Below are 24,821 nucleotides of genomic sequence, written 5' to 3' on the forward strand. Positions count from 1 at the left end.
GTAAGTACCTCAAACCTGTGCACGCGTATTGAGGGGGAATGTTACTTCCACATGCCACCAGAAGTGCTTCTGAAGGTCATTTTGTTGGTGGTCTACAAGCATGAGTGCATTAGTTTTCATCCCTCGTTTATCTGCGACCCTTATTTCATTTCGGATATGATTACCATAGCAATGAACTACGCATGAATTAATATTCGTGGATTTTGAGAAGGCTCTCGACAAAGTAACTGGGTAATCTTATTGAGCATATTCGGCAGAAGATAGGAGCGGTGTGAGAGTGGAGATTGGAGCGGCAGGCGACTTATCTCAGACCACACAAGTGCGCTTAGCGAATGGAAACTCGTAAGAAAGAAGAATGTACATTATCATATGCACCTTTCAACGTAAATGCGGAGGAAATGGCAAAGGTTGGGGTGGAAGTAGGTGGGGTACCTGTCAATCAGATTTGCGAGCGATCAAACGTTACTTAGTCAATAAGCCGATGGGTTACCATCTTTACTTACTGCATTTAAGAATCAGTGTGATAGGCATGGAATGATAATTAACTACGAAAACGAAAGTAATGGGATCACAAGAAATAGGAAGTCTAAGGTCAGCATTATAGTTGGGGGACATCAACTAAAACAGTTTGGGAATGGTTTTGGAGGGTGGGCAGAGTAGTAGGGACGTTAAAAGAAAAAAAGCATCGCAAGTGTCGTTTATGAAGAGACGAGAGTTAATGACAGTCAAATTAAGTAAATATTTCGTATAAAGAAAATGGTATGGAGAAATTGAGCTCCGTACAGCCTTTTTAAGACCGACTATATTCCGCAATTTTTCCTTAATTCGTAGGGGTTTTTTACACCACTGTAAAAGGAAAAAAGGAAGGGAATATTAAGACGGATATTATTATTTACGGGGAAAGTTAATCTCTCGCCAGTAATCAGACACACTTTCAAAATTGTGAGACGCTGACATTTACACATATACACTAGGTCACTCTACTTGTAAGTTCCCGAATTCGGTCCCTGGAAATAGAATTAACTTACTTGTAACCCTACTCGGGAAACCCGTGTTAATGTGAGTGTCTTACAAGTTTGAAAGTGTGCCTGATCACTAGCGAGGGATTAACTTACCCCGTATATCACCGCACCAATCTTAATATTCCCCTCATTCTTTTCCTCTTACATTGGTGTAAAAAACCCTCTACAGCTTAAGGAAAAATTATTTAATATAGTCCGTCATATAAATAAAAAACTCGTGAAAACTTAAGTACGGAGCGTGGTTTTTTTAAGACTAGGAAATTCGCTCGTTGAGGCAAGAGGAAACGCGTAGATTGAAGAATTTCGAGACGTGGGTGTGGAGAAGAATGGAGGAAATGAAATGGACGAAGAGAAAAACAAATGATGAAGTTCTAGGCACGTGATAGGCAATGGGATGGTGAAAACGGTAATGCATGGGAGAATACTGGGTAAGCCACGCAGGGGGAGGGAAAGAATGGACATTTTGGGTGGAATTGAGGAGGGAAGAATGTATACCGAGCTAAAAAAACAAGTGTAATTGTATGGGGTTAAAAGTTATTTCGCATTATGTTGGTAAGGACTTAGGAGGAGTACAGCACTGTGTATTGTGCCAGGGTCCATCAAAAACCTACCCTAAGCCGGTACACTAACGCTAAAACAGTGGGCAAAATGGGTTGAGGGGAGAATTTAATAAGGGAACAATAAAAATGAAAACCTTATGAGGCCAAAATGAAGTACGATAATTCTGGGGGCGCCTTCAGAATAAAATTTAAAATTGGTTTTCTTTTTTGAATATGGCAAGGTAAGCAAAGCTAAACCATTCTGGGTGATACGGGTGTGTTTAAGGGATGGTCACGCCCCCCCCTTCCCCGTCGACGACCCAGGTGAAACGATGAAAATGATTGTGAGAGTTATTCTGCACGATTTGTTTAGTTTCCTGGACGCGTCTGGCGTTTGACGTGCCCACTAGTTTCAAACAAACTAATTTTGGCGCGTCGTCAGATTTCACTGGGACCTAGAACATCGTGGGCCCGGGACGGGAATCGAGTCCACGACGCTCGGCAGGCAGGCTCGCCAATGAAGTCCATCCTGCCATGGATGCCATTCACTAAGCCATCGGACGCTGGAATTGGAGGATGTGATTCCGAAAACGTCACCCACTGGGAAGAAACGTGAAGTACCTACTGTTCAACCTCGGTCGGGAAATTTCGGAGTGTAAGAGCCAAACTGGCTCGATAGCTTAACTGGCTACAGCACTCGGCTTTTGGACATCGATGGATCCGAGTTCGAATCCCGGTCAAGGACAATGATTTTTTACACTCTGAAATGTTGCATTGTAATGCACATTAGCGTATGACTCCGTCAAAAGTTACTGTCGCGGCATATCCCACAGTTTATTGGAATTATCGGAAAAATGGCCTAGGGCATCGACGACTAAGGATTCGAGGTCCAAATAAATATGTTTCCATCAGTGTCGTTGCCAGGAGGGTGCTTAATAGCCTCCGCCCCCTTCCCCGACATTTACTCTCACAAGAATAAAACTGATCGTAGGCGTGAAACCTTAATGGAATTGCATGATAATAAATGAAAAACACTATGTTTTATTCCAAACTATTAAATTGATAGAACCTCATCGGTGTCGACGTCATAAAAAAAAGGCACTAAATTGATTTTTTACAGTTTAAAATAGTCAACCAAGCAAAAAAGTATTATAATGGATTTTACTAATATTTTAGCATTCGCCATCCTTTCCATTACCTCTGCATCCTTACCACAATTGATTCGAGATACGACTCTGTTGGTTCCATGCCTTCTTTCCAAACTACTATCGCCCGTGTGAAGGATTAACCACTTCAACCACTCGCCTACCTTACCTTCATCTCCTTCACTCACTATTCAACCCTATTTTACTTCTTTCTTCCTACAAGAACGATCGACTCAGTTTGAGTATATTATAGAATAGTTAATGCTCAATCTCATTTTAATTTACGTTTAGGATCATACCGAATGATATATTTTTTTTTTGCAAACACACAGAAAATCAAATTATTTTGCACATTTCCCATTCCAGTTTTTTCGTAAAAATTCAAAGCAATAACAAAGATTTTTAATCAATACGCCTTTAAAGAAGGAAATGAGGACGGATGGGTGTAGATGGATGAGGACCGAAACACAAACTAGATACGCATGCACTACTGATGAGATCTTGGACGGGAATAATAAATTATTCACGTACTGTGCACTTGGCAACGAAGAATCGACATCAGTCGTCAACCCTTTCCAAGAAATTATTTTCTAGTTACTTCACTATTTCAGATGCCGGAATTTAATCACGTTTGAAAGGGAAAACGTATTCGCCTCCAATTGTCTTTTCATTATCAACTAGGGCTTCCGTGTGATAATATATACTACTACTACTACTATATAGTATACGGATAATAGTCAAATCAACGAAACTATATCTTTCGGGAGTGGATTCAATTGACGTGGATCACTCGACGCCCTAACATCATACCGACGCCGTATCTCTCTCTCAAAACCTTCAACCTTTTATTTCCTTTCCACACAGCCTTCAATTAATTTTCCTCACAATCAACCTCTTTCTTCAGGCCGCGAGGATGACCTCAGCATTTACGGGCACCCACAACACGTGCACGGGGAACGAGAATAAGAATTTACACATCCCCCAATACAACAGACGCGAAACATTCGCTCGTTAAGCACAGGGGAAAAAGAATATCAGCGAGCGGATTAAACTCGCCGGCTTCCGACTAGCGAATAATTCGTGGCTCGTGGGCAGCTCCACTACATATAGTATATCCGCCGCGAAGTTTCAACACCGGGAGCACGCGACGTGCTTTGGTCGCGGGGGTCGATGCACCTCTGGAGAGCATAGTAAGCATCTCCTCCCTTTCTTCTCCACGTCTCCGCTTCATTGAAACACGAATTCTAACTAAGGGAAATGAAAACAAAAGGAGCTGGCGTGGTGCGGCGGCCCTCAAAATTGATCGGTATCTGTGTTTATTCAGGAAAGGCTCACCGCGGACTAAAGAACCGCTGATGAAATCTTGCTAGCAAATAGTTCGGTGGAAATGAAATGTCGCAACCGAGTACAATTATGCTAATAAAAACAGGATAAACAATATCCATCTCAATCCATATTATATATAAACGAATTTACTAGCAAAAGTGATTATTGCATTTCCAACGAACTTTCTGAGGCCGTACACAAACTTTTGCAGGCAATTAAAATTTCGCTTAAAGATTCCAAAATCTTCATTTTTAGGATCCTGTTTTCACTCATCATACAATTTTAGCTTTCACTCTATCATAAAATTAAAGACTTTGTCTTCTTTAAAAAATGTATATTCTTTCTAGAAATTAATAATTTTCATGTATATCAATCGTCATATTAATATGCATGCGTGCAAAATTTCCCCATTAAATTGAAGGCATTTTTCCTTGGCGATATTATTTTACGCTTTTGTCAACTTCAAGAAAATAACGGGAGTGTATCTTAAGTTTCTGTCGTCTGATTTTTGCTAATCAACCAAAGTAGCTAACCGAGACATCGAAAATTTCTGCAATCTCAGAATCGTATTATGGGAAACAGTGTGAGTTCCAAGAGAGGCAGAGAGACAAAGTAGCGGAGTGACAATTTCTTCGGTGGCATTCCGGCCGAGAAGCGATGTATAAAGTAAACCCTTTGAATTGCACCATAACATCTTGCGGATGACAAGTTATACCACGTGATCCCTTGGCTATTTCGCAGTGAGAATTAATTACGACGCAGAGTTCCTCCCCACCGTCCTCAACTGCTTTGATCCCGTTTAATTGCGATTACGCAACCAAACTACGCCTAAATGCGTTTCCCAAGATCAACACTTATCCTAGATGCACTACTAAGGAAACAAATCTTAGCAATTCTATCTTGGAAATGGGAATAAGGATTTTGATGAAATTGGTGGATCCAAAGCTGTCGGGTGCCAGAGAGCGATTTAGTTAGGCATTTACTTTGGGAAAACTCACTGATGTGAGGGATTTCACAAAAATAATCGTCTCATGTTTCTAATAGGACTAAAGTTTTGTTTTATAGTTACTTCCTCCAATGAGAATATATCAAAACTAATAATTCCTATTTGTTTCGACATTCATTCTTAATTCGTCTCCGAGTCACCTTACATTAGTAATCTAAATGATTTCGAACTATCATTGGACTCTTTGGAAAAACAGAATAATACATACAATTTAATCAACTGAAAATTTTAATGTTCAGTCACCATTTAACGAAGAAAGTTCGCTCCAGTAGATACTATCATTCCGGACAGATTACCCGGTTTTAAATTGCAATACGGCAAATGCGGTAATATACTCTGTGAATAGGAATAGGGTGATTGCCTTCTTCTTTAAATAGGTTGATTTTCATTAACCACTTGTAGTTTGAATCGTGCGCATTATTCGTAACAAATATCGAGCAGCGTCATACAGCTATTAGCGACACAGATTACATGACCAGGAAGCGCAGGTTTCTCATCCTCTCACTCTTCTCCTTACATTAGAAGGGAAAACTGCACACGAGCCTCGTAATTACGGGATGAACAAAATAATTAAAAAGTTAATTTCCAGAGAGCTATGCTGAAGGTAAGACCCCAAGAACATGAGAGCAAGGCCCCAGCGAGCTGGTCGCGCGATCATTACGTGTCGCAACAATGACTGCTGGTGAGGCTGGTCACGGCTTCCCCCTTCGTCGTCATTGAAACTACCCCTCCACCCTGATTTAGAAGCCTTCACCTTATACCCCTATCAATTTTCGTGGCGACCTCAAGGAGGAAGGACTTATCCCCAACTAAAACTTACGTGGTTTATTCACGGTCGCTCCGCTGCAGCGGCGATATTTTAACATATGAGCTAAGTGGCTGCGCTTCTGGCCATCTTGATTTTTTCTGAAAAAGTTTTCCGGCAAGGAATAGGCTTAAGAAGCTACCATATCATAGGGACGGCAGTAAATCATGGAACTTTACGGCAGGCATCCGAATTTCAAATGCATAGCGACGCACGAAACTGACCAATGGATATTTAAACAAAAATTGAAATGGCGTCCTCTTATTAAAGAATGTTTTTTATCATAGTTTAGGACTTTTGGAGACGTGAATTTCTCTAATTTTTACAGATTTTTCAAGAAACAAATGTATGACCTAGATAGATATTTTAACGAGGCCGACAAGTCACCATAAAAGCTCCGCGGTGAAATGTTAAACGTAATGGATGATCAATAACAGTGGCCATCTTCTGCAGAGGTACTGTGCCGAAGAAACACCGCAGAGGTTATATCAGTACGTAGCTTATGTACTACCACTTTATTTTCCTGCAACTATTCGACGACATAGCACCTTCAAATGATTACGTTTTTGATTTTTTCCCGAATCACGTTCTGGATGAATCTTATCGCTATTCTTACATGGTCAGGCTAAAACTTCAGCCGTCGTTTCGATGATCAATGCGATCATCGTTCGCTAAAGATTATCAAGCCGGGAGTTGAAACACTGACTGAAGACCTGACCCTGAGAAGAATTCAATCACCCCATTTTGGTATGACCACACCAATTAGGTATGGTTTTTGCACATTTTTTCGAAAGGTTTATTTCCAAAATATGAAATTTTAAGGAATTTTCATGGCATTCCAAGGTTATAGGGACTAGTATTTGACCGATTTTTCCATAATTTTCAAAGACCATTTCTACTTATTTATCAAGCTATGGAAAATTTGAGCGAAAAAATTGAAGAACAAAAAGTGTTATTTGCCAGTCCTTGATCGAGAATGTCAAACAATGCCAACTAAAATCATATTGCTAGATGAAATGTTGTATACATCTCAATCCTTATATAGATATCTAAGGTCACTTCCAACGGTTGATTATGGCTAAACGCACTCGTCAACTTCATATCGATAATATCACTCAACCCTCAACCCATGGAGTGTTTTTCTACAGTTTATGACTCAAATGCTGTGCTCGTAAATGAACGATTTTTATCGAAACGCAAGGCGACTTAACTTGGAAGGCTTGTCGTCTCCACGCGTTCAAAACTATCCTCAGTATTATTATTAAGGCAGCAACACTTAAAAGCCACTCAAATAACTTTATATAATTAAACAAATTAGCAATAACTACCTTTATATTAATCATTAATTTGTTGATAGCTTGTTTTATGATCAAAGCAATCAATAAATAAAACTGCGATCACTTAATAAATAAACTTGATATTTTTTCAAACACAAACAAACTATAACACTACCGGTTTCGACGCATAGGCGACATCACCGATGATGTGGCATATGCGTCGAAACCGGTATAGTTATAGTTTTTTTGGGTGTGAAAAAATACCAAGTTTATTCATTCAGTGATCATAAAGTAGAGCCTCGAACCATTAATTTAAAAAAATGCGATGCTTACTCTGCTTACAAGTCCAATCCAAACGATTTGGTTGAAATAATTTTACTCCTTCGGATGACGAACCAGACTGCACCTACTTCATTCAAGCACGAACTAATAATATCCATGATTTATGTATCGAACTCGAACGTGGTCGATAGTGAACTCGCAATCGCATTCGCATAGGAGCGGGTCGTGATGCATGCACGTGATAGAGGACCTTCTAAAAGGATTCCCTTCCTACAGGTCGGCTATTGAGTATAATCGCCGTTTCATATTTTTCATAGTATTATATCGTTGTGCCTAAGATATCGCTCGAGATAACGCCAATATTTTCTTCATGTATAGTCGATATTTTTTCACTTCAGTCTTGGACTCAATTTCACTATAAAAATCATGTAGTCTAAATGACTACAAAAAGTTGATAAGATGCTTTCGGTGAAAACCTAATTGGGATACAAAGGTCACATCGTGGAAGTACCTCTCACAGAACCATTTTATTACATCAGTCTAATCTTCGGGTTAATATCCCCATGTTTATTTATAAAATGGTAAACTGATGCCATGCACTTGAGATAAGTTACGTCCTTAAAAGAAAATAATAATACCTTGGAGATCGGTTGGACCTTGCACACCACCCGTCCATAAATTCCGCCGATGTCGTAATCGCTATAGCTAGCTAAAATACCGTAAACCGTACCGCGGTAGGAGGAGGTCAAGGTGAAGGCGAGAGAGGGCAGATGGGAGGATGGGAGTTCGATCGCGCCGTGAAGAACAAGTTAAGAGCCATAAGACACCTGATGGTTGTTCTTGACGAAAGATACCGATGCATAACGTTAAAAATTCAAGAACCAAAATTAGGAGCTGTCTTCGATTCGATAGGCGAGAACGCTGCCCCGCCCGTGTCGGCGGGCTAGCGTTCTCGCCTGCCAACCCCGAGGTTGCGGGTTCGATTGTTTACAATTGTCTTCAAGTTTTGCTTGGGGGTTTGGTGGAACAAGGGACTACATATAGTTTCAATCTCGCCCCAATAAAAGACGTTAGATAAATAATTTCTTGAAATTTTTCGCCTCTTTTATTCTCCGTTTTCTTTTCAAGCGATGCTGCAACATTTACAAAAACAACATAAACAAAACTTACTTTAAATGTTAAATGAAGACCGAAGCTCTTTGGCCGCATCGAATCTTATCACTTGAAACAGTTTGCCAGACAGTTCTCTTAAGCTATCGAAATTTCCCACCCGATACATTTCTGAAAAAAATGCCAATTCTCAACACCACCTCTCAACAGTATCTCAGTAACCACTGACAATTTCAACCAAACAATCAAGATATTTACAGAACAGCTTTACAGCTGGGGAACACTTCATAAATATTCCCTATTGGATTTTCTCTTAAACTCTCTAAGGGAAATTCACTCCATGGAATAAGATACCTTACACTTGGATATTAAGAGGAATTTTGGATTGCTATCAATATCGCTTATATTTAGAAAATATTTTCAAAAAAGCCTTGGAATAACATATTTGGAAGAGATAAACCAGCAAAACATTAGGTCAGATCTTTCTCACAAGTTAATTCAAATTCCTAGATCAACGTTGTATCAAGACTTAAATTCAACTGTTTAAAATTATATTTTCATCTTACAGCGATAAGATGTGTGATTCACATGTAAAGGCATTTTTTTCTTCCAAAATAGTCCTTTGCAATGCATTCGTTTACGAATTGTAAAGATTTATAAGTTTCCAATTCAACGGACTAAAAAATACCTTTAATGAATAAAAAAGTTTGACGAACAAAAAATATATAAAACTTTCAAGTTTTATCTATTTTTTGTTCAAGTCATATGGTATTTAATCCAACACACTATCATAAGTTTTCGCAAATGAGGATTGCTAAGTTAAAATTGAAGAATGTAGGGCATAAATTAGAGCAGCTGGAACAACTCATACATCTAAGAAGTGTTTCCAGATGAAAATGGAAGTAAAATAAAGGACATTATAGAAGAATTGCATGGGTAATTCCTTAATTAAATGCATGGGCAATTGGAAGTATGCGCCCATAATAGAAAGAAATAGAAATTGAAAGAAATGGGAGAGAGAAGGAAATGGTATTGAAATTGGAGAAAGGGATCACTAGATTCACATCTTACCCTCCAAGCTGCCAAAAGGGTGTGAGACATGGGTGCAAGCAAAAATGTAACATTGTCGAGAAATTCAATATCGAGTGTACGTCTGCATGCCTCCGAGCTCCCAAATAAATACCTCTATCCATCTATATCTAACTCCGGTCGTCGATACTAGAGTACAAGATGATGCTTTAGAGATGCGGCTCTGGAGAAGATAACAAATTAAATGGACAGAGAGTAAAATAAACGAAGGCATGGGAGAGGGGGAAGATGGAAGGCTTTTGGGAGAAATTTGAAGAAGACAAGAAACGTGGATGTACGGCATATTGAGAGGCATTAGAATGCTGAAGACTGTGGCCTACGAGTGGAAAACTTGGGTAAGCTGGTTGAGGGAGGAGAAGAACATTGAGGGCGCTTTGAAGTGAATGAGAGAATTCAGAAACTTTGCAAATTTCAAAAATTATTTGCTGTAGCACACGTTCACCATTCACGCATCGAAAGAAAAAACAAGTTAAATGTACAAAACATGGCCTTGGTAACTGTGGTAACTTTCAGAAAATAGTATTAGGATGTATTCGCAAAATAAAAAAATAGAAGTTTTCTTATAGTTTAAAGCGATATTGTAAATAGCACCGGTTTTTTTCATACCAAATATTGCCGTCGCTTTGTGGTGCCCTCTTAACGTCTCGTAGGGTCGGCGAAACCTCTAATACTGGGAACGAAAAAGGCTTAGCATGCCACGCATTTCACTTGGTATACGCTATGGCACGCACGACCATGTCCGTGAACCATGGGGCTTACAGGTATATCCTAAAGCAGCAAACCACAACACCTAATTTGAAGCCATGCAAGAATTTTCAGCGACGAAAAGTGCCCTCGCGCCCCAATAATTATACATTACGGATGATTTTGAAGGGGCGCGTATATAATACACGGCTCTCACTGGAATGCCAATAATCCTCCACGGTTAAACGCTGCACGGCTGGAAAAGTTCTCCCGCCACCAGGCTACGGCCTGGAGTTGAGCGAACATACGACCTTGAAGGCTTGACCTTGTTACCGACTCCAAGTAAACCAATCTTGGACTTACACGATAGCTCTTTTTTCATCAAATTTCCCTTAATTATTGTCTATGTCCAACAGCCATGCCATAAAATGTCCAACAAAAAGGCACATTCTTTTTTTTTCAATGCCTCTCAACAGACTTATTTATTTACCTTCAACGGTTACATCTCTAAGAAGCAAATCAAGCGCGACAAAATCACGAAAAAATTGTCAGCGATGAAGGCTTCCCACAGGGTCAGGTATTAACAAAACAATAACATTTATTTCAGCTATGACTGCTCTAGGAATAATCTATTATATTTAATTTGGCTAGTAATACTTTATTTTAATAGAAACTCCCTAGCATTTGACTTAACCATCACCATTCTTTCCATTACTTCATTCTTCACCGAAAACCTCATCAACCATATAACCAACACTTCAATCTGCTCTTTTACGCCGCTTTGTTGTACATAACCTCGCATTTTCTTTCGACATGTTTCTCCGAGTGTTTTCCCAACGTCACGCTTGTGCTGGGAGTTTTAAGGTCAACTCTCCTTCGTTCTCCCGTTGATTTACGTGAAGCTCATCAAGATTAACTGCCACGGAAGTGAGGACGAGAGGCGAACCGACTCAATTCTCACGACAAGGATGAGCATGAGAACAACGACCTTCGCATTTACGAGTAGACCCCGTGCGTAAATAAAATCGGATTCCAGGAAGAACTTTTCCCTGGTTACTCTCACCTCTGGAAGAAAGGGGGGGGCGAAAATTAAGACATCACGTATCTAGCCCCGCATCCGAAACCTCAAGAAGTTGGCTCCCATATCTCCGCGACGGAAGAAGAAATAAAGAGAAACGAAAGGAAATCAGTGACGGCGGAAAACCTGGCGCTCCCGCTGCAACTGTCGAGGTGTCGCAGGGTGGGGAGACAAGACCCACCGACGTTTCTCTGTCGCTCATCCTACCCAAGACCACACCCATTCCTTTCTCTTTTGACTTTCACCACACCCACCTTTCGCAGTACGTCGGAAACGGAGACTGCTTCCAAAATATTCGGGTGGAAATTCCATTCGATTGTCATCTCTCAAACGTGCCACGTTCAAACGGACAACTGCATATCTCTTCAGCATCTCAACAGCACGATACACTCAAAAACACTACCATTAACATACGCCGTATTTCCACCGTGTTCACGTACAGCCTTTTGGTGCGGGCTAATACATTCAGCACGCCTAATCTAAAGAGAGCCGAACACAAATCTAAGAAGTTAGGAATATGATAAAAACGGTGTGACGACGCATCTTATTATTCCTCCATGTATAGTCCCCAATGTTAGAACTTTCGTTAAACTTTCCTGTGGAAACTCAATAAATAAAACGACAGCAAAACGCAGGATAGGAACGAAAAATATTAAAATTTGCACATGGATTTTGCATCTATAAGTGGAGAGTACGAAATGGCGCAGTGAATCAATCCACAAATTCGAAAGACACCGCCGGTGCAAACACGGTAGTCCTAACTTCAGGCATTTTTAAAGTCAATACGCCTGCTTCTCATTAACACAAGGTGCATATACAGCTTCTCAGTTATTAGAGAGTCGCATTTTAAGATAGTAACCGAGTACGAATATTTGGTAAAGCAAGGTGATCGAGATGGTGCGGGTAACGGACTGGCTTCCCACCCAGAGGGCGCGGGTTCAAATCCCGGCGGTGTTGAATATTTTTCAGAGGTATCTCGATCCCTACTTGAGGTGCTTTGTGGAGGGCACTGTGAGTGAGTACGCCGTCCGTCGGATGGGACGTTAAACTGCGGACCCCTTGGCGCCATTCGCAAAGAGTAGGCTATTGCCGGCGCCGGGTTTCTCTCCACCCTACATCCTTTCCTGTCCATCCCCTATGGCGCAAATGACCTCAGCTGTCGGTCGCCTCCCCTCAAAACTACTACTACTACTACTACTTGGTAAAGCAAAAAGGAAGGGTTCACGTCAGATAGCTTAATTGTGATTGTTGGAAAGAGTGTGACAACTGCACTTCCGAGGAATAAGCCCCATGTTATCGTTCATATTTTCACATTACTAGAACCCATGAAAAATTTATTCCGGACTTAATTTTTTTTAAATCGTGAGAAATCTTACCAAACGTAAACAGACTTCAGGCTAGGCTCACAATGAATGCGAGAACTGAACGTAAGAAACAAACTCAACTTAATAGTTATTGAAGCTTCTTCGCGAGAACAATGGTACCTTATAACCCATTAAGTACTCGAGAAAATAACGGCGCACGTTCAGATTTTTCTGTAAGCTATTTAAGTTCCCATAAATGAGCAAAAACTAGCTCTTCAAGTTCTCATTTTGTGTACAATCTTCCCTCGAACTCCAGGCACCACGAAAGAAACACAAACGGCTGAATTTGGTAGATTTAGATGATATATAGATATCAGGAGAGAAAAAAAGCCCTATATTCTTTAGAAAAAAATGGCAGTCAATCCGATCCGTTTCATAAAAAACAGTAAATAATTGATAACACTTCAAAATCGGCTTGCAGGGTAGAAAAATAAGTAAGTCCATCTAGAATATCAGCAATTTAATTTCACGGTGGGTTCAAAACAAAACATCACGCAATAGAGATAAGGTTTCTATCGGTCAGCGTGAGAGAAGAGAAACTTTAAGACAGTGGTTCCCAAAGTGGGCGCTACCGCCCGCCGTGGGACGGTGCTTTGGTCTACGGGGGCGAAAGGAGGCAAGGGGGCGGCAGGGGGGCGCCGGAGGGTCCTGACAATGCGGCATTTGCGAATGCTCGGTAACCTTCCTTTTGCCTCCGTTTTAAAGCTTCTTTTGCAACGTTTACATCGCTTCCTGCATCCGGACGTAATTTAAAGCACGCTTTTCCTTACATTTTAAAGTAGGAACGGCTGAAAAATATTTACATGCCTTTCTCGCACAAGGGAAACTTTTGAAGGGGTTGAATCTCATTTGGTCTATCGTTGGCACAACTTCACGACATGATGTATTCACACTGATGTATTCACACTAAACCTTTCTGCCGATGTACATTTAGCAGTACGTTTAGTGGAATGGCATGAAAAATGTGGAAGATATATTTTGCAGCATTCTGAGAACAATAGAATTTGCATTACAGTTGGACGAGTCAACTTTGCCAGGTAATGAATCTGTGCTCCTAGCTTAGGTACGCTTCATTAAAAATGAAAATCTATCTCAAGAGTTGTTGTTTGCAAGGCAATTAGAACCTGACACTAAAGGGGAGTCAATATTCCGTATCGTAGAGCAGCTCTTCGGGGACAAAAAATTCCACTTTCTGACATACTCTTTCTAAATTGCTGTTGCGACTGACAGAGCTCCGTCAATGACTGGTTGTCACCATGGTTGTATGGCATAATTGAGAAAATGTGTACCAAATATTTTTGCAATTCATTGTATCATTCAGCGACAACACCTAGTGGCTAAAACACAGAGTGATCGCCTTCACAAGTCCTTAAACATTGTAATTACAGCGGTTAACAATATCAAAGCCCATGCTCTTTATCATAGACTCTATCGATAGTTGTGTGATGAGAACGACGAAGGTTTCAAACGTTTGTAACTACACACGGAAGTTCGTTGACTATCAAAAGGCAATTGTTTAAGGCGCTTCTATAATCCTTTTGATACCGTCGTGCAGTTTTTTGAGGAGAAAGATGCTTTTCTCAGCGACAGCCTAAAAGAGAATAGGAGTGAAATTGCATTTTTGTCTGAACTATTTGCAAAGTTCAATGAAATGAATTTACAATTGCAGGGAAATGATACCAGCCTTATAAAGGCAAAATCTGTGGCGATTGTGTTTATTTCCAAGCTGCTTTTCTTTAAGCGCAACATGGGTCGCCGAGAGCTTTTCCTTCCCTGCTTTAGCTAGAACAGCAAGCTGGTATGGGTGACGATGATTAGAGAGGCTTTTGTGACCATTTAGCCCCCTTGCATACATAAAAATATGACGGATCTTCTTTTGTTGGAAATTGCAGACTGGGTGATAAATCCGTTTGTAAATATTGAGGAAGTTGTAGTATTAGAGGAAGAATTAATTGGACAACAAAATGACGTTGAATTGAAACCAAAGTTAAAGATAAATTATCAAGCGTTTTGGTTATAAAAGAAGGTTTCCGATCGTTATCCTGCATTATGGATGGTAGTCAAAAAACTCCTCCTTACATTTCCGACTTCATATTTGGCGGAAGGTAGTTTGAGTGCAGTCGTTTAGCTTATTTCCAAGCAAAGAACAAGACTTCAGGTTTGTGAACGCGCTGTTTTAAGACTCCTGCTAAGTGACATTAAACCGGACGTTAGAAAACTAGCATCAGATCATCAAACCCATCAATTCCATTAAAATTTTATTTGATGGAAATATGTTATTAAATTAGGCAATAAAAACTCCTTAAATGACTTCTAGACCATGAAAAACTATACAAAATAGCCACTTAATCGTTTAACTAATTTTAACAAAACATGAATGGTTATTCTATTTTTACAAATTGAAAATGTTCATGTTATATAATTGCTCAATTTAAGTAAAAAAAACGACATGTAAACTTCTAAAAAAACCTTTTTCCAAACATTTGTTTTGATTATTTATTTTTATGTGAAAAGTATATTCTCACCTAAGTTCCTTTTGTTGTGCATTAAGTCTTTTGCATAAACGTGATATAAAAACTATACATCTATTGGATAGTAAATAAATATTTACTAGTATTTACTAATAGTCATTGTTTTTAATTTAATTATTTCAAAGCTCCTCATTTGGTTATTGTTCCATGATTTTGATTATTTGGTTATTTTGTTCCATGATTTTGATTATTATTTTAAATATATCGATTGGGGGGTGTTGAGTATAGGTTTATGGATCCAAGGGGACGGAGGCTCGAAAAAGTTTTGGAAACACTGCTTTAAGGGATTAGCTGAACTTGGTAGATGTTAAGTCATAGCGAGCGATGTGAACATTTGAGCTTATATCAAGTCTAACTTGAATTCTTAGCAAAGTTCTTGCATTGAACGTGAGCCGTCCTTTAAAAGAGCACGCAAGAGACGTGCATGTCCGTGGCCTCCACGACGGATCTTCAGGTATGAAAGGGAGCACGAGCGGAAATACTGGGAGGGAGGGAAATGCAGAAAGGCCCACGAAGAAGAAAGGGAGAAGATGACCTCTAAAAACCTTAATCCCTATCGCATCCCGCGCCAGTGCGCCCCGCACGCGAAATAAATCGCTCTGCCCTCCCACGCCGTGTCGCGTGCATTTCCAAGGCGATCTCCCCTAATTCAATTAGATTGCATGGGCGGGAATTCCCGAGACACTCGAACGCTCGATTTACCTTTCCGGATAACTTCCTTTTTTTTCTCGAGACCCTCCTTTCTCCTGAAACCATGGTTTAGAATTTAAATCTAAAATAGGCAAAACTTTACGAAAACTATCCAGACATGTAATGTTTTTGAGAAAAATAGCCTGCCTAGAACAAAGAGGCCTTAGTCCCCTTCCAATTATTCCCCTTGGGACCTCACACACTTATCCCAGCGTCTCTTCTACTTCTCAAAACATTCGCCAAAGTCCTTTGTCGGAATGGTCACCAGCTGCCTCGTCGTATTCTCCTTTATCTCGTCAACAGACTGCTGGGAAGACTGGGCTTTTGTTACAGGGTCGTAGACATAGACCCATGACCCATCTCCGATTATGACATTTTTCAAAAAACCTGGGTCATCGTTTGCGGCTTGGAGCAAGTCCCCTGCAACTGCAGCACGAAATTTTTGACGCTGACGAAATTAAAGAGAATGTGAAGAAGAGGCAGCTGATGACCATTTCGACAAAACAACTTCGCCGGTTGTTTTGAAAAGTGGAAGAGACGCTGGGATAAGTAGGTGAGGTCCCAAGGGGAGTACTTCGAAGAAAACTAGGGCCTCACTGTTCTAGGTAGGTTATTTCTCTCAATATATTGCACAGCTGGTTCCTTTCCGGACATACCTCGTACATCTTCGCCGAGTAATGACTTTAATGACGAAAATTTATCCATCGAGGCATTCGTTGGTAAATGTTATGGGTTTCAATTCGATACATGCCGTTCATCGAAACGTTTCATAAAAATCAATATAATTTCTCATCGTGAAGGGGAAATTGTTGTCTGGACTCAAATACGTCTGTTATTTGTTTGATGAGCTATTTAGCTCTTGATAATGACATGATTTTCATGTTGAAAGCGGTCGGGGTATCAGAACGAAGTATGGGATATCATAAGGTGGTTTTTATTTCAATGATAATCATTTAGCTGCAAAATATAAAGTGTATTTATAACAATCATGTAAGACGAAGGGCATGTGTTTTTAGGACTAGCCTCTGACACCTTTCGATCTTATAAAGCTTGAAAATGCATTCTTGGAGTTGACGACTACTGCTATCTACCTAAAAACTTTCAAAAGCCAACAAAATTACCATAATTTATAGCACACGATTCGGCGATATAAGTAATACCTAAATTTATTCTAAACTTCAGTAATGATTAACCATTTTTGATTTGAAATATAGAAATCCAATGAAAAGGACATCCATACAAACTCATGAAACCAAGCCTGAAACATCTTAGCAGCAAAAAGTTAGATCATTCAAGAAAATACCGATATCTAAGGAGACAAATGAAAAACCTGACATAGTATGCTCGCTACCTTCTATTACCCTGCCAGTTTTTGGGTCGATTTGCTTAGTTCGGATATTTTCAAACAATGCATTCCCGAGCAAAAAACGCAAAGTTCCGACGTGGTTTTCGCTATACTTTTATCACAAGGAAAGAAGATAAACCATTATTCGTTCACTAATACTAAAACAGTTTCGAGGTGGATGCCACTCCTGAAAACGGGTCCCTGCTGCGAAGACGTATCGCGAAAGATAACCCACATTTTTACGGATAAAATCAGGTTTACTATGTAACTAATTAGTGTTTTTCGTTCCTCTGCAAGATAACATTTACAGCCGAAATTATCATGGTTCCATTTGCCTATCACAAAAATGAGTACGGAAGTAATTTAGCTCAATCGCAAAAATATAAAGCGCAAACCAAATTGTTCTTAGTTTAACATCATTACCGAGCCTGAAATTCAGGACACCCACCAGCTTAACATTCGAGGAAATTTATGAGATATGCACTTGCGACGCGATAAAACATTGAAATAGAACATCATTCTCGGAAACCAGGTTTTATCCAAATTGGGCTCCCTTATTACTATCTTTATACGGTGGGTGAAACCCTCCCCCCTTTGGAGCCAGAGACTCGATTTCCGGTTGCATCCACAGCGTTGACGCCCACGCCGGCTTAAAGCTTTTGTATTGAGCACGGACACGTTTAATAAATCCCTAGGAAGGTCGACGACGACCTAACGGCTCGGAAAAGCTCACTTCTTTCCCCCCCCTCACTCCCTTCGAACCCGATCCGTCCGCCCTTACCACCCACCCCAAGTAATTCCGTTGCGCAAGGGAGCTCCTCCCCCTTGTCGCTCTCGAAACAAAAGCACGCACACGCGAGCTCGTGTGTAGACCGTGCTTGCACATACCAGAGTATATCAAGCGTTCTTTTAAATTTGCACCAGTTCGTTGGTTCATCCTGTGTTCTAAAGGATTACCCCGGAATGGGTGGGGAGGGGGGATCATTTATTCACTTGGGAGGCGCCCAGGGATGCTAATTACGAGAGGCGCGGCCGGTGCCATCGAAAGCGGATGAACGACGTCCTGATTTCGACTTCCACTTCCAACGTTAACTGTATCTGATGCTAAAAAATTGATATCGGGAGGGGGATATAGAAAGTATACCCATTGGGATTTAGTTAAGTGCCCACGCGTGACTGAGGGGCCGTAGGCGAGGGGTTGAAAGAGCACTTCCGCTACCTCTGTAGCAGAAAAGTAATGAATCCCAAGTATTATAGAGTCCATTATCGATTTAAATCGATATTGGTCGTGAAGTTTTGCTTTAAATCGTCATTTTTTCGGATTTGGTCACGAACGAAGGGTGTATAGAATACGCATTACACCGTTATGGTGACTGGAAATTCTTTTAGGGGGCATTACAAAAACAATAGGACAATGCAGGTAAGTTTATAGGGCATACATTATATATATATATATATATATATATATATATATATATATATATATATGCTCAATAATGTCGCCCTACAGAGGAGGAAAAATGTGTCAAGGCGAAAACGAAACTTCTATTTTTCCAAGAATATATTCTCATGAAACTCAAAAGGTAGTTCATATAAAAACTTCATGGACTGAGATTGTTTATGCAAGTCTGCCAAATGAATGCAACGATTTCAGAGTGTAAAATACATTCGCAATGACCGGGATTCCGGTCAAGGCGAATGATTTTTACACTGAAATCGTTGCATTTAAATGCATATGAGTGGATGACTCCGTTAAAAGTTACTGTTGCGGTTTCTTGGAATCTTTCAAGTAAGTCTTCTTCATCGCATGTAGGTCTTCTCAGCTTTAAAAAAAGTTTCAAATCCCTCCGAGGCCTTGTTTTCCTTGAGCTATTAAAGTTGTGGAATTTATAGTTGGAATGAAAACAAAACCAATCATTTTTTTCCGCTCCTTTAAGAGATATTTATTTTTCGATATCGCGAAGTTACGCTTAGTTCTCTTGAAAGAAACGAGATGGGGCTGCTTTAAAGAAGGACGCGCATCACCTCAACACATCTCAAGCAAATTAGGTCAACGCAATACACAATTCCATTTCCACTATGGTGCAGGCAACGCCTTTTAAACGGATGACTTTAAAAGCCCGAACGCAACGTAAGCACACGCCATGTCACCCTTCGACAATCGCGACGGTAATGAACCACTCTCGGGACGTGGATGAGCACTATCGGCTCCGGGAGATGTGCCTCTTGGCACCGCGCCATAAGCTGCTTGCAATATGGAAGACGAGCCCCCGCGCCCCTCTGCGCCTGGCCAGCGTTATTGAGAGCTGTTTCCCAACCCCGAAAGAGCGGAACTACCTTGTACACATACATAACCTCGCGTCCACGGATGCCTCATGCTTAACCGCCATGAACGCCTCGTCATTATGAGTGTGAAAATTGAAGTGAAAGTGGTGGGTAAGTTACGCGTGCAGCGTTTTCCACAAAAACATTTGATCGATTAAGAGAGGGAGGGCGACGAGCGATGTGAATGATGTAAACACGATTTTTTCTTGTAAATTCGGGCTGTTCGAATTTCACTTCGAATTTCGATCAATCATTAAATATTGAGGTTACGAGGATGCAGAGCAGGTGTTTTGAGCAATATCGCCCATGTCGCGAATACCCTATGGGTATGCAGTCTGCAGTCAAACGACCACATCCTTCAAACTTGAATTGCATCTCCACGCCTTACGTAGATCCTATGTGAGGATGGGAATTGAATGAATGCGATATTATAAATGGACGCGACGTCGTCCGGTTACACCGACGTGTCGACGTCTTTTAAATGTTCAATTACCGTCACATAGATGGTGTTGGTGCTGATTAACCTTTCAGAACACGAGATTTTTATGTCGGGAGTAAGGTTAATAAACGAAAGGTCGGGCTATCATTGGAGTAAGTAACTTACGGCCCCCCAGGCAAGCCTGACTGAATTATTCTTCAGTGACAATAATTCCTTAAAATGTAACTATTAACAATGAATATCGAAACTTGCAAACGTCTACATAAAATAATTGATTGTTTTCCCCATGATCTTCTGCCTTATGCCTATCATGGTCTCATAATATGAACTCGAAACCTCTGCTCGTTCATTCCGAACACATGCTCCCAGCAAGATTTTTATTTCAGATGAAGGGCCGCAAGGAAGAAACGTCAATGTTCTTTTGATTGCAAAAATTAATTAAATAATAAAAACTTTATGAAGAAAAGATATGGAAGACCTTATGGCTTAATGTCATAAGCATCATTTACACGTATTGCATATTACGGTTTTTTCCGTATGGGCGCATGAAAAGTATTTCAGTATGTTTAGGACGCATTAAAAGTTATTTCAATTAATAATTATAAATTTGCCTCATCCACGGCCGGGCTCCAGTTTTTTTACGAGTTGTGGAAAACTTCGAAAGTGTGGTGAAATAACTCGGGAATTCAAACAAGTAATTTTATTTTTCACGGACATGATTTCGCTGTGACGTACCTGATGGGAAGATTACAGTTAGTAGGGAAACCATGTAAGCAAAAAAATTGCTATCCTAAATTCTGGTATAGGAGAGCACTAAAAAACTAATAACAACTAAGTATAGAATTAATGATTAGCAAACAATTACCAACACCTTTGACGACAAATAATACGTGTTGGCATAAACAATTCCCGCTGACACACACAAAGGAAAGAATACCTACGAGAAGATCTCTAATTCCTACACTATCTAATGATGATACATATCTATTCCCTAGATGATGTGGGCCATAGCTCTTATTTCCTCTTATTTTTCTGGAAAAAAACATGCACAACTTATCCGTATTGCAATCTCCACCTCTCTCTGATCTTGACGGTATCGTCAAGCTTTCCACAATATGATGGAGTTTTCGAAATAATTCAAAATCTTCAGAAAACAGATCTTTCTCGAATGTTTTTAAGAGGTTCTGACTTCAAACTTAACATTGGTATCAAAGTGGCTTACATCCTAAACCCTTCATTTTAGTTGCACTTCTCTGTTTGACGTAATTTCAATTAACAAATACAGCGGAATGCATTTATTAAACCTAACTAGCCTATTTACTTGACACCAGAAATTAAAATAGACAGCAATAAGAATTTTGCTCAAATCAATCGATGAAAAACAACATCCTCCGAGTCAGGGTACAATCATATCCGTAGATATTTGGAACGTTTCCATTGCAAACTCAATTGTTTTCAATAACTAAGCTAATATAGTTTCAAAATGTGTACATATATATGTATGCTATGTCGTATTCCCATTGAGTAACATTCCTATGACAATGGGAGTGCTAATAGTACTAGCCGTCAATGCGTCAAAAAATTACCCACTAGTTCACTGCAGCAAAGTCATTTGTAGTCATGTGCAACCGGATTAACGATAATGAAAACACACCAAAATTTCAAATGGAAAGTACGGTTGAGTAATTTATGGACGCTTCGCTGTCTTCTAGGGGAAATATTTATGCAGTTTCATCATCAGATCTGCAATGTAATTGCATTGTAATGAAAATCTTTTGCTAAGTTTAAAGCACACACGATCAAATATGATAATTTATCATTCAGTAGATATGATGTATCCAGTACTCAAAATGGCTACACTCGGAATAACAGGAAAATTATCAACAAAAAACCCAGCAAGCAATACATACTCAAAAAAACAGTGAAAGCAAGAAACAGGCGATGCAAATGCAATTTGCGTTGAGGTAAAAGATGTATACTAGGATCACTACTATTTGAATATATCTTGTAAAACGTGAGGCTTTCGACTAACTCAAAATCAATGTGACATTCGCATATTAGTTCAGAATCGAAACCACTCAGCCAAGGCTGGAATCTTGCGACCTGAATGTATCCAAAGCGTTAAAAATCCTTATTTTTTTCACATGATTATTCCTCTCCTCTTAGCAAATGTCTGATGAATTTCTTTCGCGTAGGCACAGGTACCGTACCGAGTTATCCAATAAATGAATTCTAAAATGCCATTCCAGTTCGATTACATGAACGAAAAGCATGCAGATCAGACCTTCTTTCCGAACACGACATCAATAGAACTTGAAAAGAAATACCGGGAACTCTTACGTTGGAAAAATAAATTATTTTAGAAAACTTCCGAGAAGTGGTCGCTAAAAATTCTGCGCGCGGAATGAGGTTCCGCGAACAGTACGCAAGGGAACTAGGGCGGGGAAGCCTAACACTTCTCAGAATTCGCCACCAGCCGGCGTAAATTTTCGACTGACGCAACTTTTCCTTAGAGTATGGCCTTAAACTCAATCAATGAAGGAAGGTTAGGACGCTACACTAAACTAACGGAATAAAAAGAGAAACTCGTTAGGGCTATTAAAAGTGTAGCATTCTTTTTTACCACCCCAGGGAAATTCTTTTTTACCGTTCTTCATAATCCATACCAACATTCTTTACTGGTGGTCTCCTTATACACATGCCTATCCACTCCAGAAATTAGTTTTAAAATCTTGGGGTTTCAAAAACCCTTTAAACTCCGAGCGTTAGCTTTTATGAGTTTATTTCAGCCGGAACCAGACATTTCCCAATATCAGAGGAAAAGATCCAATTTCTTTTATTCTCCAGCACCTCGGCTTTATTGGCAATAAGAGCTATTGTGCTCAGTAGATTTGTTTGATATCATACAATTCTCCAGTTAATAGCAAGGAATAAGATTCTGTCGCAATAATACCAACAAACGTCTCGGCTATACGTTACAGCAATAGTTCATAACCCTTTGAGAGACTAATATTAATGTGTATTGCTGGTGGTGGAACGATGACATCAGCGCATAAGTGATAATTTAAAAAAATAGCGAAATAAAACCGAGAGAACTTAAAGAAATTAGAAACTGGGGAATAAGGATCAAGACTCGACTAGGTCTTGTGACTCGACTCACTAAAAGAAGAAGCTTGCTCGATAATTTTTACTGATCAATATTAATAGAATTGAGCTCTTACGGCTAGTAGTATTGAATGCATGTAAAACTCCAATAGCCGTAAACAGTTTACCTTTCCAAACAAAGTACAAATGAAATTAGTTGGCTAACGCCACAAGTCAAGAAGGGGTAAAAAGGAAAGGGATAAGAAAGGTGAACACTATACGCGTATTTCGGCCACAAAGTAGCCCTCTTCAGCGTACTGAAGGGTAATCGTCACGACAACACAAGTCGAAGTGAGCCATTGATCATCTGATCAACTCTAAATCTTCAAGAATTGACGCGCTACGCCATGAAAATCAATGTTTTCAGCCACATGAAGCTGTTTGCAATAGGGAAATTAGGGTGAGACAGTCTCCCTGAACTAGGAGAGGGCGCACCAATGACATTAACCACCGATAACGGCGAAATTGATGTTAACTGATCGTGAGTTTCAGTACACTGAAGTTGGTAAGGAATTCTTAAGCGTCAAGTATGAGTCAGCTGAGACCTGGGCCCGTTTACGTTGTCGTCTCTCAAAACTCCACTCAAACACTTCAGTTCATTTGCTGGGCATTCACGCGAGATTCTCAGATACTACCTAGGATCAATGCTTAAGTAAACTGGGCATTATGCGCTTGGCGTTTGCAGAAACATCGCCACATGAGTTGATGAGTGTTATGCCGTGCAAAGGAAGTTAGAGGGGTAGAGTTAAGAGTGACCACATAGAAAAAACATACATAAATACATAGATACATGTTTGCGCGTATGTGCGTGCGCGTGCGTGCCTGTGCGCGTGTGTGAATATATATGGGTCGCGGTAGTCCAGGGGGTAGAGCGTTGGACAACTGACCAGAGGGTCCCGGGTTCGATTCCCGGACAAGTATCTGGGCACCTGCAACTCCACCCAAGGTATGTGATTTTACGGGTACCAGATCTTCCTGGGAAACCATAACCGGCACAAGGAAAGGAACTGGGCCCCCTACCCTGATGTGTGAATTTCACATGCCGTCGGGTTTAGTACTGGATGAACTCTGCCATCACCTAGCAAACCGACCTTCGGGTTGATTACTGTGTTTATGTTTATGGTTTATATATATAATTCGATTGATGAACTTTCGCACTGAAGGTAGGAAAAATAGACGTGCATGTATTTTCAAAATTGATATTGAAAAATGTCACACGTTTTTAATTAATTCAGTCGATAATTTTGATTTTTTCGGGCAAATGAAGAATTCGAAGAGAGTTAAATTTATACATTGTACTTTGTACAGTGTATTTTGCAAATCAGAAATTAAAGCATACTCTTGAATAACAAATAACGAGTAATGAGAGAACGGTTTCTTGAGAGTAACAAGTATCATAAGCATACCCCAAATTCAAATTCAGTACAAATTTCCTGATATTCAATTTGGGCATCAATTTAAAAAATTGGGCGAAACGGAAAGGAAAATATATTTGTTAGTATTTTCTCCTACGTTTTTCCCACCACAGCCAACTAGGAACCGAAAAACGGTGTTACTAAACACATTTGGGTAGTCGGGACTACTGTGACTGTGCGAAATTTAAATTACATGTAGAATAGC

At 40.0% G+C, this 24,821-nt stretch overlaps 1 protein-coding gene across 1 annotated transcript in view; it reads right to left on the reverse strand.

Moving 5' to 3' along the window:
- LOC139696276 (tetraspanin-18-like) overlaps positions 1-24,821 on the reverse strand; it is a 104,420-nt gene that overhangs the window by 9,306 nt on the left and 70,293 nt on the right. The gene's annotated exons all lie outside the window — the stretch shown is intronic.

The sequence above is a fragment of the Hetaerina americana genome, unplaced genomic scaffold (genome assembly GCF_022747635.1).
Source record: "Hetaerina americana unplaced genomic scaffold, ioHetAmer1.1.p SCAF_7, whole genome shotgun sequence".
NCBI lineage: Eukaryota > Metazoa > Arthropoda > Insecta > Odonata > Calopterygidae > Hetaerina > Hetaerina americana.